Here is a 14,915-nt window from a genome sequence, read left to right as displayed (position 1 = left end):
ATCAAGGACATACAAACCATTACATGTTGTTGTTTTACCATAAAACAACTCATTTTATAAAACAAACAACTATTGTTCTTAAATAAAAATGAATATCCATCATTGTCCAAACAAGAAATAGAAATTATATTGCTAGTCAAACTGGGATTGTAATAATAGTTATGTAAATCCAATTCAAGCCCTATGGGCAATGTCAATAAATAAGTCCCTATAACTAACGGAACAACTTTTGATCCATTTTCCACATGTAGGTACACTTCTCCCATTATTAATCTCCTCGTACTCCTAAGCCCATACAAAAAAGTGCAAATATGAGCACTAGATCTAGTATCTAATACCCATGTGGACTGATCAGAAGTAGATAGATTAATTCCAATGACATAAATACCTTAAGTACCCTGAGTGGAACTCTTCTTACTCTACACCTCCCGATTTATCACAGTGGAGATAGATTGCATTCCAGATTGCGTTATGGAAGAACTTTTCTTCCTTTTGGCTTTCTTACTCTTGGGCTTACCCCTGTGCGCCTTGGGTCTTTCAACTAAGAGAACACTTCCCTTGGCCTTTTATCAATTTTTGGCTCGACCTCCATTAACATGGACAACAACTCTCCAAGAGTTTCTTCGATAACTATTAGGAAGGAAGTGTAGCTCCAAATCTAGGGTAAGTTTCTACATCCATACCCAAGTTCAACTCTAGTAACCTGTTGATAAAACCTATCATCTATATGATATGCTTCTCAACAGATGATCCTTGAGCCTAGCCATGATCTCATAGGCATCATAACTCTTACGTTGTGACTTATGTTTCGGGGTCATGGCAGCCAAGATGATATAACAAGCGATGATCATATCACCCTTGTGCATTGTCCAGGCCTTATGTGCTATTATTTACCCAACTGGTGATTTGCAAGAAGATATCTCTTTATCGCATAGAGAATCTCGTCATACGTGAGGACTATCCTCAAGATGATCTCCCAGTCATAGATATTAGTCTCGTTGAAGGTATTATTGCCCTCGAGTATCGATCTTATCAACACATTTCCAGACATTCTGGATCAACAACTGAATTGTAGAGATAAATTATATAATCATATTTAATTATGAAATTATAAATTGCAAGAAGTAACATTTTATGATTGCTCCCACTATTTTCTACGAGATCGCCACCCTCAAGACATGACTCGAGAAATCCCGTTGGAGGATTTCCTAGTGGGTTAGGATCCCATCTCCCCTCGCACAACCTTGAGTAACTTAACAAATTGTGTTAGGTTTGATTTGGTAGGTACTTGCTACCAATTGCATCTCCATGCAAGTCCTAATAGGTTGGGTTGACAACTCCTTATCATGCATATCTGATGTGACTCCCAACCTTTGCCTTTATACTCAATGAGCCTTGAGTGACTCAACAAACCCACCTTTCTAGTTAAGTCAAACCCATCATTCAAGGACATCTCATGGCCCATGAAACACATGTATCATAGGTGACATATGACCTTGAGTGACTCAACAAATCAAGTGCTATTTAGAAACCTAATGCCTCATAATGATGGAAGGAAAATTGGCTTAATATTAATGAGGGATTTATTATTTATTTATTTAGATCTCATCACATGCAATTATTCAAATTAATAATGCATAATAAATTAGTCAAACCGGTGTATGGTATGGATAACTATGGCTAGTGTAATACCCCAAAACTTGATATAAAGCTTGGAAGTTGTAATAATGAATTTTACCCCAAAAGTATTAAAGTGGCTTAGCTTGGAAGAATAAGATTGGCTTGGATAGGAAGAGATAATGGCCATAATGGATTCTTATCTTAGAAGTCACATGAAGATGAGATTTAGAGGCTTGGGATTGGAAGGAAATGAAAACTTGCATTGGAAGATAAAAATCAAAGGGAAAATTCAAAGGTTGTAATCATGGCTTGGGAAGAAAAATGGGGCGACTTAAAGTCTAAGGGATATGTTTTGATTTGGGGTCTTGAGAGACTATATAAAGGGGAGGTGGAGAGACCTACATGAAGCTAAAATATAGCAACTGCACTAAGATAAACAAAGAGGAGAAAGAAATCAAAGAAAGCAAGGAAGAGGAAGGGTGGAGACATCTCATCGGAAAGCAGTAAAAACAGTGAGAAAATAGAAGAGGTAAGTTGATTCTCTTTCCATAGGATCGTAGAGAATGAAAAGGGGAGTCCGTAGGTTCGAACGAAGAGCAAATCGGAGGAAAAATGAGCAAGTTCTAGCATTTTTAATTTTAGGTTGTAGAATCCATAACAGGGAAGGAGGCAGCGCGTAGCCACCCTTCCGGGGGCGCGTGGGCACGCGTCCAACCTCCGTTTGACCTTAAATTTTCACCATTGTTCTCCTATTTTAATTACCTACAAATCCAAATAAAAATATTTAAGGTTTAGTTCACTTAAATGCGTGATTTCTGCAGAAACGACCCTTAGTGCTCGAAACCAGGCTGTGAATAGTGTTATCAAAGGGAAAATGATCAAGGTGAGTCGTTCTTGTGCATGCTTCCTCTTGATCATTCTTGATTTCATTTGTGAGTGGTTCTTGTGCATGCTCCTTGATTTCTGTTGATCATTCTTGGTTTCCACTTGTGGATGGTTGTTGCTTATATCTCATCTTTCCTTACTTTCGAGCATTTCTTTCCTATTTTGCTTGCATCATGGAGTTTTTTGTTGTGGTTCATCGATAGGATTAAACATGACTACTCTTGCATGTAGCTTGTGGTTTGCATATCATATTTTCCTTGGTTTGTGCATCGTGCCTACAGGTGAGGCCGTGCCTACTTGATATTCCTTAGTCTGTACATATTTCTTCTGCTTTATCTTCGACATGTTATTTGGTGATAGTTGCTATCGGTGGATCGAGAACTTGTATATGATGGTTGGTCGCTTGTTGGAGAAGCGCCACGATGATCGGGGAAGGGGTAATCCCGTGCCTACAAGTGGGGATGTGCCTACAGGTGGGGCTAAGATGTTTCACACAAGTGCCGGCAAGGATGATGGTGACTCGAGGAGACTTCCTGTTATATTGCATTTTGCTCTTGCATGCTCTATTTCTTTCTTTCTTGCCACTCACTTAGATGTAATATCTAACTCGGGTGTTTTATACCCCTGGAACATTCAACGTTCCAGGTATATCAGAAGTGCCAGGTGTTCCAGGTTCTAGTTCAAGCAAAGGCAAAGAAGTGGAGTTGGGCTAGATTTGGGTTTTGTAGCTAACTTCGGGTTTGGTTCCATTATGTACCGTTGTAATCCAAATGATGTATTGTAAATAGCATTGGGATATTCAAGGTTGTAAGAGGTGTGTGTGGGTGTCCTACAGTTGTACCTATAGTGGTATGTTGTGTTTTTGGCATATTGGAAGCCATGTGCATTTATTATGCTTGTAAAGGAAATCTAGTGGAAACCCCTTTATTTAGCTTTGGTTAAGCTTGAAGGTTCGATCCAATGCTTCCGTTGGTAAGGGTTTCCATAACATCCGTAGGTGATGTCTTAATTATATTTCAAGTTATTGTGTATTTGGAAAAGTGGGGCGTTACAATTGGTATCAGAGCTTAAATATATTATTTGGGTTTAGATTTTGATTTAACTAACTTTGGAGATATTATGGGTTGTGATGGCTTTGCAGTTTTGATTTAGATTTGAGTTGACTAACTTCGAGGATGTTTTGATCTATGGCAGGTATAGATCCGAAACCAAGGAAGAATTATTTTTGATTTTGTGAGACAAAGGATTACGTGTATAAATGCGAGTAAATGTAAATAACATTGTATGCTAATCTTTGAGTTTTGATGACAGGATAGGCTGCTCATTGTTCGAGGTTATCCCTGTTAAGGACAACAGGATCTGGTGAGTACAAAAGTTGGACAAGATGCGAGTAAGTATTTTGTTATTTGGTAAATCTTGGGAAAGACTAATTAAATTATTGAAGGAAGATAGAATCCTTTATATGGAAGTTTATTTAAGGTCTATTGGGTGCCAAGGAGATCGTTTGATCATTTGATTTTCAAAGAATTACTGGGGATAAGAAATTTTATTAACCAATATTTTGCAGAAACTTGGTGGAATTGGGTCTCGAGGATTTCGAGAGGTTATTTTATAAGTCAAATTATTTATGAGAATTTTTGAAACTCGAGGAATATAGGGAATTAAGGTCATTGAGACCCTATGTTAATTTGAGGATCTTGGGGAAACATCTTATTTCCTATAGAAATTTTGGGATTCAATAGATATATTTGATGTTACTAACCTTTGCAGACTTCTGGATTTCAGGATAGGTTACGTGACATTTGAGGTTGTTCTCGACGACTATGGTTAGTCCAATGGGTAAGTAAGCAAGGGATGAAGTACAAGTATTTCTATTATAGTGGACTAAGACCCCATGCTATAATCTTGAGTAATGCATGAGATTTTTGGAAACATTTCCATAAATGGTTTGTTAGAATTTCTTATCAATAACTGTTTGTAGGAAATGGACGGATTTGAGGTCCCGGGAAACTAATTGCATTTGGAAGTATTCCCATATATGGTTCATTAGAGTCTCATACTAATGGTTAGTTTGTAGGAGTTGATGAATTTGGAATCTCGAGGATTCTAGGTAATAATTGTTTGGGAGATGCCTATTGTCTTACAAGACGGGACTTGGATGAGTAAGTATTCTAGTTATTTGGCAAAATTAACCTATGCTAGAAAATCTTGAATGACTTACTAGATTTTTTGGGACATTTCCATATATGATTCTTTATCTACAACTTTTTGTAGAGGGTTGATAAATTTGGAGCCTTGGGGGACTAATCGAGTTTGGTGGTTATTTTTGTAAATGGGTTATCAAAATCCAATATTAAAAAAACACTATTTTGCCAGAACTTGATACATTTGGAATTCTTATGTCCATCTTGAGGATATTTGGGTAATGGGATCGACGATAAACTCATTCGCATCATCTAAGGTATGATGATAAATGTATTAACCTATAATTTGGAAAAGAAGGGATGCTAAGTAGGAAGTTGTAACTTTGAGTATGGTTTGTGACTTTAAGGAATGTAATTAAGGATAAAAAAGAAGATGTAACAAGACTACCCTAGACCTTGTTATGAATTTTTATAAGAAGCCAATAATGATATTTGGGGTTAGCAAATGCACCTGTAACCCTTGTGAGTTGATGATTGAGGTGTTCAAATCTTACTTAGATTAGTTTGTGATTGTATTGATGGACCGATATTTGACTTGTTCTCCTCGAGATAATTCAAGCATGAGAATGTGTCAATACTAGGAGTGTGACTACTGCATCCTCTGCTAAGTGGGCTTGGGGAATCGGAGGTTTGGAAAGGGGGGTGAAGGAATGGTAATTGCATACGTGGGTCGGGGTAGGTCATAACTATGGGTGGCATGTTTTCCCCGATATAGGCATGTGGTGTGTTGTGAGCTTGCTTAGGAAATCTGTTTTCCCATAATAGCAAGCAAAGGGATTGTGGTTCCCATACATAGCCTTTGGGGAAGGGAAATTTTATTTTGGTTATCGACCTGACCTTCAGTTTAGTATGCAAATTGTTGTACACCCCAGAAATTATGAGCAATTGGCTCTGATTTGATTATCCTAAACTCTGCCCTTGTTGATGTGGATATTGATGCAGTAGTGAACGTGCTATGGTAGCGCTATGTGAAAAGTTCGAGATCTTCATGATTGCTTGAGGTGCCTGTTCTTTCAGAGGGATTCGAATGCAGGGTAACGACGGTGGATAGAGTTTTTGAAGGGTTGTGGTTGTGTGATCCAGTACCACCCCAGGAAAATGAACGTGGTGGCTAACGAGCCTGCTCTAAAAGCCTATTTTGGGTGAACGTGGTGGCTAATGCGGGAATGAGCCTGTTCTATTAACCCGAGAGTGGGGACTGGTAGAGGCTTTTTAGCCTGTGGCATTGGATGTAATTCCTAATGGAACATCTATTTACGTTGCTAGCCTGGCGATTCACTCTCATCTGATGAACAGACCTGGCAAGCTATTCTAGAAGACTCAAAGGTATGGTCATGAGTTGACAATTGGGAAAGGGTCAAAAAACCTTGATATCGATTTTCGAACGAAACATTTTGATTTCTGAGTTAAAAATGTGTGCCTTAAGCCAAGAGTTAAGGCAAACCATATTGATCGAGGCACACCAGGTCAAATAAATCAATGACCTCAAAGTGAGTTTTGAGGAGTAAAATAATATTTCTTGGAGAAGGTGCTATGGGGACACCACGATTTTGAGGAATTCGCTTGGGAAAATAGATTATGGGAGAGCTAAGAAGGAAAAATTTTGGGGATGAAATTCTTTTAAGGGGGGGAGGATGTAATACCCCAGAACTTGATATAAAGCTTGGAAGTTGTAATAATGAATTTTACCCCAAAAGTCCTAAGGTGGCTTAGCTTGGAAGTTGTAAGAATGAATTTTACCCCAAAAGTCTTAAGGTGGCTTAGCTTGGAAGAATAAGATTGGCTTGGAAAGGAAGAGATAATGGCCATAATGGATTCTTATCTTAGAAGTCACATGAAGATGAGATTTAGAGGCTTGGGATTGGAAGGAAATGAAAACTTGCATTGGAAGATAAAAATCAAAGGGAAAATTCAAAGGTTGTAATGATGACTTGGGAAGAAAAATGGGGTGACTTAAAGGCTAAGGGATATGTTGTGATTTGGGGTCTTGAGAGACTATATAAAGGGGAGGAGAAGAGACCTACGTGAAGCTAAAATATAGAAAGTGCACTAAGATAAACAAAGAGGGGAAAGAAATTAAAGAAAGCAAGGAAGAGGAAGGGTGGAGACATCTTGTCAGAAAACAGAAAAAATAGTGAGAAAATAGAAGAGGTAAGTTGATTCTCTTTCCATAGGGTCGTAGATCATGAAAAGGGGAATCCGTAGGTTTAAACGTAGAGCAAATCAAAACAAAAATGAGCAAGTTATGCCATTTTTAATTTTAGGTTGCGGAATCCATAACAAGAAAGGAGGCAGCGCGTGCCCACCCTTCCGGGGGCGCGTGAGGGCACATCCGACCTTCGTTTGACCTTAAATTTTCATCGTTGTTCTCTTATTTTAATTACCTACAACCATATGTAAAAATATTTAAGGTTTAGTTCACTAAAATGCGTGATTTCTGCAGAAACAGCCCAAGTGCTCGAAACCGGGCTGTGAACAGTGCTATCAAAGGGAAAATGATCAAGGTGAGTGGTTATTGTGCATGCTTCCTCTTGATCATTCTTGATTTCATTTGTGAGTGGTTCTTATGCATGCTCCTTGATTCCTATTGATCACTCTTGGTTTCCACTTGTGGATGGTTGTTGCTTACATCTCATGTTTCCTTACTTTCGAGCATTTCTTTCCTATTTTGCTTGCATCACAGAGTTTGTTGTTGTGGTTCGTCGATGGGATTAAACATGACTACTCTTGCACGTAGCTTGTGGTTTGCATATCATATTTTCCTTGGTTTGTGTACCTTGCCTACAGGTGAGGCCGTGCCTACTTGATATTCCTTAGTCTGTACATATTCCTTCTGCTTTGTCTTCAACATGTTATTTAGTGATAGTTGCTATCGGTGGATCGGGAACTTGTATATGATGGTTGGCCGCTTATTGGAGAAACACCACGATGATCAGGGAGGGGCAATCCCATACCTACAGGTGGGGTCGTGCCTAGAGGTGAGGCATGAGGGGTTAGACCACGATCACGTGCCTATAGGTGGGGCTGAGGCATTTCACACAAGTGCCGGCAAGGATGATGGTGACTCGGGGAGACTTCCTGTTAGATTGCATTTTGCTCTTGCATGCGTTGTTTCTTTCTTTCTTACCACTCACTTAGATGTAATATCCAACTCGGGTGTTTTATACCCCTCGAACATTCAACAATCCAGGTATATCAGAAGTGCCAGGTGTTCCAGGTTCTAGTTTGAGCAAGGGCAAAGAAGTGGAGTTGGGCTAGATTTGGGTTTTGTAGCTAACTTCGGGTTTTATTCCATTATGTACCCTTGTAATCCAAATGATGTATTGTAAATAGCAACTGGGATATTCATGGTTGTAAGAGGTGTGTGTGGGTGTCCTACAGTTGTACCTATAGTGGTATGTTGTGTTTTTAGCGTATTGGAAGCCATGTGCATTTATTATGCTTGTAAAGGAAATCTAGTGGAAACCCCTTTATTTAGCTTTGGTTAAGCTTGAAGGTTCGATTCAATGCTTCTGTTGGTAAGGGTTTCAATAACGCTCGTAGGTGATGTCTTAATTATATTTCAAGTTATTGTGTATTTAGAAAAGTGGGGTGTTACAGCTAGCCCCCTCGAGCCATAGAAGGGAAGTTAGCGGGTCAAACCTAGGTGAAGAATCACAACATGCTTCTCAAGCACATTCTTCAAGCCTTCAAGCCTTCTTGTCTTCAATTTGGCTCCATCTCTTACTCTTCATACAAACTACAACTATTACTACACTATTCTATTCTACATACATTACATAGAATCAGAAACCTCGAGTTACATTCGGGGGGAGTGAGACGAGAAGAAAATGTACATCAGAGTATAAGAGAGGGGCAGGACATGCAGGCCTTATTTCAAAAACCAAATTTACAAACATTCATTCCCAACGTAAAATAAATGGTTGACTTGATCCATACCATACACCCATGTAATCAATCACATTGATTCATTCAGATTATGTTAATTAATTGTTGCATCAATCTCATTGAAACATTTTCAATAAATTGAAATTTGTATAATTTTTGGAAAAACAAAAGCTGTTTCAATTGTATTTGGGCTTGGGCTTTATCCACTAGTCCAACTAACAGGCTCAACAGGCCTTGGATCAACAAATGCATGTCAAACATGCACTACAAGCCCAATAATTAATAAAACGCCCATTAAACGACCTCGGTTCATTTCAATCACGGCCCATAGGTTTCATACACACACAGTAAGCATCGAAAAAGCCCAAAAATTGTCAAATAATTTGGTCGGCCCAACCCAAGGGCACAAAACACACTGACCCACCAAAGGGTAAACCTGGGTGTTCATTATACGGTCCAGGGAAGGGTCAAGACGTAGCCCGAGGCAGGAGGGCTGTCGAGCTACTCGCTGGGCCTGTCACATAGGCTGCCAGTAGTAGGGGGAGTAAGGCGCCCATAGGGGGCGTATGGGGCGTGCAGGCCATGCCTCTCTCTCAGGCTGCGGGCCGCTAGGGTGCATGGGTCGTGCGCGGGTCGCATCTTCGTTATGCACCCATCTCCATAAGCCTCACGATATGCCCAACGATCGCCCACGTGCAGTGTAACACCCTCTTCTCCTAGAACTGCCCAAGAAGAGGTGCTGCGGGGAAATAAAATAAGTATTGCCCAAGAGGAGGTGGTACGGGAAAATAAAATAAAACTAACTGATAAACTGAAATTTGATACCATAAATGAATATCTCAATCGATTGAAATAAAAACTCTGAGTCAAATAACTAAAAACGATAAACTTTGTCTAAGGGAAAATCCCTCAACTGAAATATAAACTAATACTAAACTGACGAACATCATAAACTAACAAACTGCCAGACATCTTTTGTCTTGAGCAGCTTTATATACACACTATAGATCATTGCTGCTAGGCCCCGCATCTGGTACTCCCCCGCTAGGACCTGAAATGGTGAAGAGTACAAGGTGAGCTACAAAGCTCAGCAAGTAATAAGATGGAAAGAATAACTGAAGCTGAATCGAGAAATATTGATCTGAAAGGAAATACTAACTGAACTGATACTGAGGAAAATAATATCCACTGAACGATGCATGAATAAAATATCAATGCACGTAATTAGTAAACTAAAATGCAGATAATGCAACTATTGTTACCAAAATACAACAATCTATTTTTAATTGTGGGTAGAAGTTAAAGTCTTATTGGGAGTCGTGCCTTCAATGATGGGAATCTTCGCGAACCAAAGAATTTGTTGAGCGATTGGATTTGATAATCAGGTGGGTCTGATGGCCCAACAGAGCTGATGGTTTGGGCTATTATTAAGGGTTAATGGGCTGAAAAATCTGACGATATGGTGGATCTTATAGATCTGACGATCTGGTGGGTCTGATGATCTGGTGACCTTAGATAATTGAGTGGCCATCCATAACCGAGTGGCCATCCATAACTGAGTGGCCATTCATAACCGAGTGGCCATCCATAATCAAGTGGCCCTCCATAACCGAGTGGCCATCCATAACCGAGTGGCCATCCATAATCGAGTGGCCCTTCATAACCGAGTGGTCATCCATAACCAAGTGACCCTCCATAATCGAGTGCCCATCCATAACCGAGTGGCCATCCATAATTGAGTGGCCATGCATAACCGAGTAGCCCTCCAAAACCGAGTGGCCCTTCATAACCGAGTGGCCATCCATAACCGAGTGGCCCTCCATAATCGAGTGCCCTTCATAACCGAGTGGCCATCCATGTAATGACCCGTTAGAGGGCCTAGTATTTATTTAGAATTAGTTAATTAATTATTGAAGTAATTAATTAAGAGGATTTGCCATTTAATTATTTAATATGGCAATTTAGATTTTTATTGAGTAAATAACATTTAATTATATTTATTTAGTGTTGAAATTAAATGCAAGGACTTGAGGGTCATTTAAGAAGTTGTTATTAGAATTTAATTAATTAATAAGAGTTATTAAGAGAATGGGAATCCATCCGTGAGAGGGCTATGGGTTTAAGAGTCTCCTAGTCCCTATAGGAGAATGTTTTGTGAGTCTCCAAGTTATAATGGGAATGTGAGATGGGCTTAGGATTGTTTATATATATATTTGACCATAGCCATATGTTCTTCACGCCGTAAGAACAAAGAGCAAGTGCAGCAACAGTGGGTTCAAGTTTTACTTAAGAGATTTCTGTTGCAATCATTCAATCCGATCAGAGCTAGCATAAGGCAAGTATCCTATCTGTAATTCCTTTCATTACAGATTCATGTTAGTTCATTCTCAGTTTATTCAAGAATGCTTCACTGAGTTTTAGATTATATAGATACGTATATATATATGCGTTACAGTGAGTTATATCAGTTCATGCATTATTTCTTTACAGCGATTCAAGTAAATATCATCGTTGAATCATCTCTATAATTGATCCATATCAGTTGGGTTTTGTTTTCCCAAGATTTTATTTGGAATGCTATTGTTTCGATTAAGTTTGAATCAAGTTTCAGTTTCTGTGTTCGTTCATTTCTGGGTTATCAGGTTGCAGACTTCCGGATAGGTTCCCTCATATCCAGATAGATTTTTTTGAGCATGTGAGTAGCATCCAGATAGGTTAGAGGCTATCTGGATGGTTCAGAAAGATTTATGTGAGTGACATCCGGATAGTTCTTGTTCATATCCAGATGGTCCAATAATATCCAAATGGTCCAATGATATCCGAATGCTTCATTTTTGTATCCGGATGCGTCCAGCAGTGATAGTGAGTAGTATCCGGATGCCTTGAGTCATATCTGGATGTGTTTAAATTGTCTGTGAGTGATATCCAGATGCTTTGTGTCGTATCTGGATGAGTCCAAGGCTTTTTGAGAGTGATATCCGAATACCTTGTGTTGTATCCGGATGTGTCCAAATATGTATGTGTCTTGTATCCGAATGGGTCCTTGCTCATTCGAATGTCTCTCACAAATCCATTCAATTCATGTGTCTCATATCTGGATGGGTGAAATTCATATCCCAATAGGCCTAGGGTGTATAACACTCACATTATCTTCAAAACCCCAAAGTTAAGCGTGCTCAGGTTGGGGTAATTTTATGATGGGTGACCCCTCTGGAAAGTCTTCAAGTTGCAATAAATAAATCATTAAATAGTTAAATAAATGTCAGAAAATATTACAATTCAAGGGAAAATACCAGTAAATCTTTGTATTCCAATATATTAGATCAAAATACATGTTTAGCATTTATTTTGACATGATCAGCATTATTTTGTGAGATAATGTGCATACATCTTGGTATGAGCATTGAGCATGACTTTCTATGGAGCAATACATATCATGTGCTAGCATCTATGTGAGCATTGCATTATGCGCGCCAGGCGGCTAGTCCGTGGGGATCCCACCAGTTTCAGTTTTAGTTTGTGTGTCGCTCGCCTGATGTCGACCAGAGAGCTAGGGGTATATTGTCCACAGTATGTGCTTACAATTTTTATGTATGCAGGATTCAGATCAGCCAGGTATGTTTTATCAGATTATGTGGGCCTATGAGCCAAAGTTGCATACCTGCATTTAGTTTACAGTTTATGTGCATTACATTTTGTAAATGCTATCCAGTGATTATTATATCTCTCAGTACAAGTTTAGTAAGTATTTTATCAGTATCAATATTCTTCGATTCAGCTTTAGTTATTCTTTCCAACTTATTACTTGCTAATCTTTGTAGCTCACCTTGTACTCTTCACCATTCCAGGTCCTAGCGGGGGAGTACCAGATGTGGGGCCTAGCAGCAGTGTCCAGTAGTGTGTGTACGTGGAGCTGTTCAAAACCAAAGATGTCTGGGAGTTTATTAGTTGGTGTTTTATCAGTTTAGGTTTATTTTACATTTCAGTTTAGGGATCTTCCCTTAGATGTAGTTTATGGTTTTCAGTTGATGTTGACTCAGAGTTTTATTTCAGTTGATTGAGATATTCATTTTGGTATCAGATTGCAATTTATCAGTTAGTTTTATTTTATTTCCCGTAGCACCTCTTCTCGCCAATTGAACCAAGTGACAGTGAAGAATAAGCATCCCTTACCTCGAGTGGATGACTTGTTAGATCAGCTACGAGGAGCTAAGGTATTCTCGAAGATAGATTTGAGATCGGGATACCATCAGGTGCGAGTTAGAGATGATGATATTCTGAAAACCGCTTTCAGGACTCACTATGGACACTACGAGTTTGTGGTGACGCCATTTGGGTTGACGAATGACCCAGCTGTTTTCAAGGATTTGATGAATAGAGTTTTGCGTGAGTACCTAAATCGATTTATTATTGTATTCATCGACGATATTCTGGTCTACTCACCTAATGTGGAGGAGCATACGGAGCATCTTACTCTAGTATTGTAGAGGCTTAAAGAGGAACAACTATATGCCAAGTTCAGCAAGTGTGAGTTCTGGCTTACTCAGGTTGGATTTCTAGGCCATGTCGTGTCTGGAGACGATATCTCAGTGGATCCAGACAAGACTAAAACAGTTATGGATTGGCCGAGGCCGACGACTGTGACAGAGATACGTAGTTTTCTGGGACTTGCATGCTATTATAAGCGATTTATTGAAGGATTTGCTCATTTATCTTCCCCTATGACTAAGCTAACAAGAAAATGAGAGAAATTTGAATGGAATGATGCGTGTGAACATGCCTTCCAAGAATTAAAGATGAAGTTGACTACTACACCAGTCTTAGCCATTCCAATAAGTGGAGAGAAATACTCCATTTACAGCGATGCATCCCGTTCAGGCTTGGGTTGCGTATTGATGCAAGAAGGTCAAGTTAATGCTTATGCTTCCAGACAATTGAAGAAACACGAAGTGAACTACCCTACTCATGATTTGGAGTTGGTAGCGGTAGTATTTGTGTTGAAGATATGGCAACACTATTTATATGGTGAGAAAGTTGAGATTTATACAGATCATAAGAGTTTACATTATCTCTTACATTGAATATGAGTCAAAGACGTTGGGTCGAGTTATTTAAGGATTTCGACTATGAGATTTTGTACCATCCAGGAAAGGCCAATATGGTAGCCGATGCTTTGAGTTGGCAAGGAGCTTCTATAGCTACGATGATGGTACAAGAATGGAAGTTATTGGAGCAATTGAGTGCTCTATCTATTTCATCCCCAGAGGATAGTACAGTGATGAGTTACGCTTATATGAGGGTGCAACTCGAGTTATTTGATTTAATCAAGGAACAGCAATCAAAAGATGAAAAGTTAGCACGGATTTTGGCAGATATTGAGAAATTTTCTCCTTTGGGATATACCCTATGGAGTGATGGTATACTCTTGTTTTAGGGACGTATTTGTCTACCCGATGATGGAAATCTTAAGCAAGAGATTTTGAATGAAGCACACAAGAGTTATTACACTATTCATCAAGGTGTTGCGAAAATGTACCATGACCTAAAGCAGCAGTATTGGTGGAGTGGTATGAAGAAAGACGTAGCCAAATATATTTCACAATATTCAGTATGCCAGCAAGTTAAAGTAGAACATCAGAAACCCGCAGGTTTATTACTTCCATTACCTATTCCGGAGTGGAAGTGGGATAATATTGCTATGGATTTTGTGATGGGTTTACCCAGGATGACTAAAGGCTATGATGCTATATGGGTGATTGTGGATCATTTGACTAAATCAGCCCATTTTCTGCCTATCAATAAGACTTATCCATTGAATAGATTTGCCAGAATTTATATTGAGGAGATCGTGAAGTTACACGGTGTTCCATCCAGCATTGTATCAGATCGAGATCCTCTTTTTACTTCTCATTTTTAGGGAGCTTTGCATGAGGCATTGGGATCTCAGTTGAAGTTTAGTATGACATTTCATCCACAGACAGACGATCAGTTAGAGAGGACTATCAGGACTCTTGAAGACATGTTGAGAGCCTATGTTCTAGATTTCCAAGGTAGTTGGGATGAGCATCTACCTTTAGTGGAGTTTGCCTATAATAATAATTTCCATTCAAGTATTGAAATGTCACCATATGAGGCTTTGTATGGGCGACCATGTCGATCGCTGATATGCTGGGAAGAGATTGGAGATAGGGCTTTATTAGGTCCTAAAATTGTTGAGCAGACGATAGAAAAGATTCGAGTTATCAAAGCAAGAATGAAAACAACCCAAGATAGACAGAAGAGTTATGCAAACAAGCGACGACGAGACCTCGAGTTTGA

This window comes from Diospyros lotus, chromosome 10 (assembly GCF_014633365.1).
Source record: "Diospyros lotus cultivar Yz01 chromosome 10, ASM1463336v1, whole genome shotgun sequence".
Classification (NCBI taxonomy): Eukaryota; Viridiplantae; Streptophyta; class Magnoliopsida; order Ericales; family Ebenaceae; genus Diospyros; species Diospyros lotus.
This window is presented reverse-complemented; position numbering follows the sequence as displayed.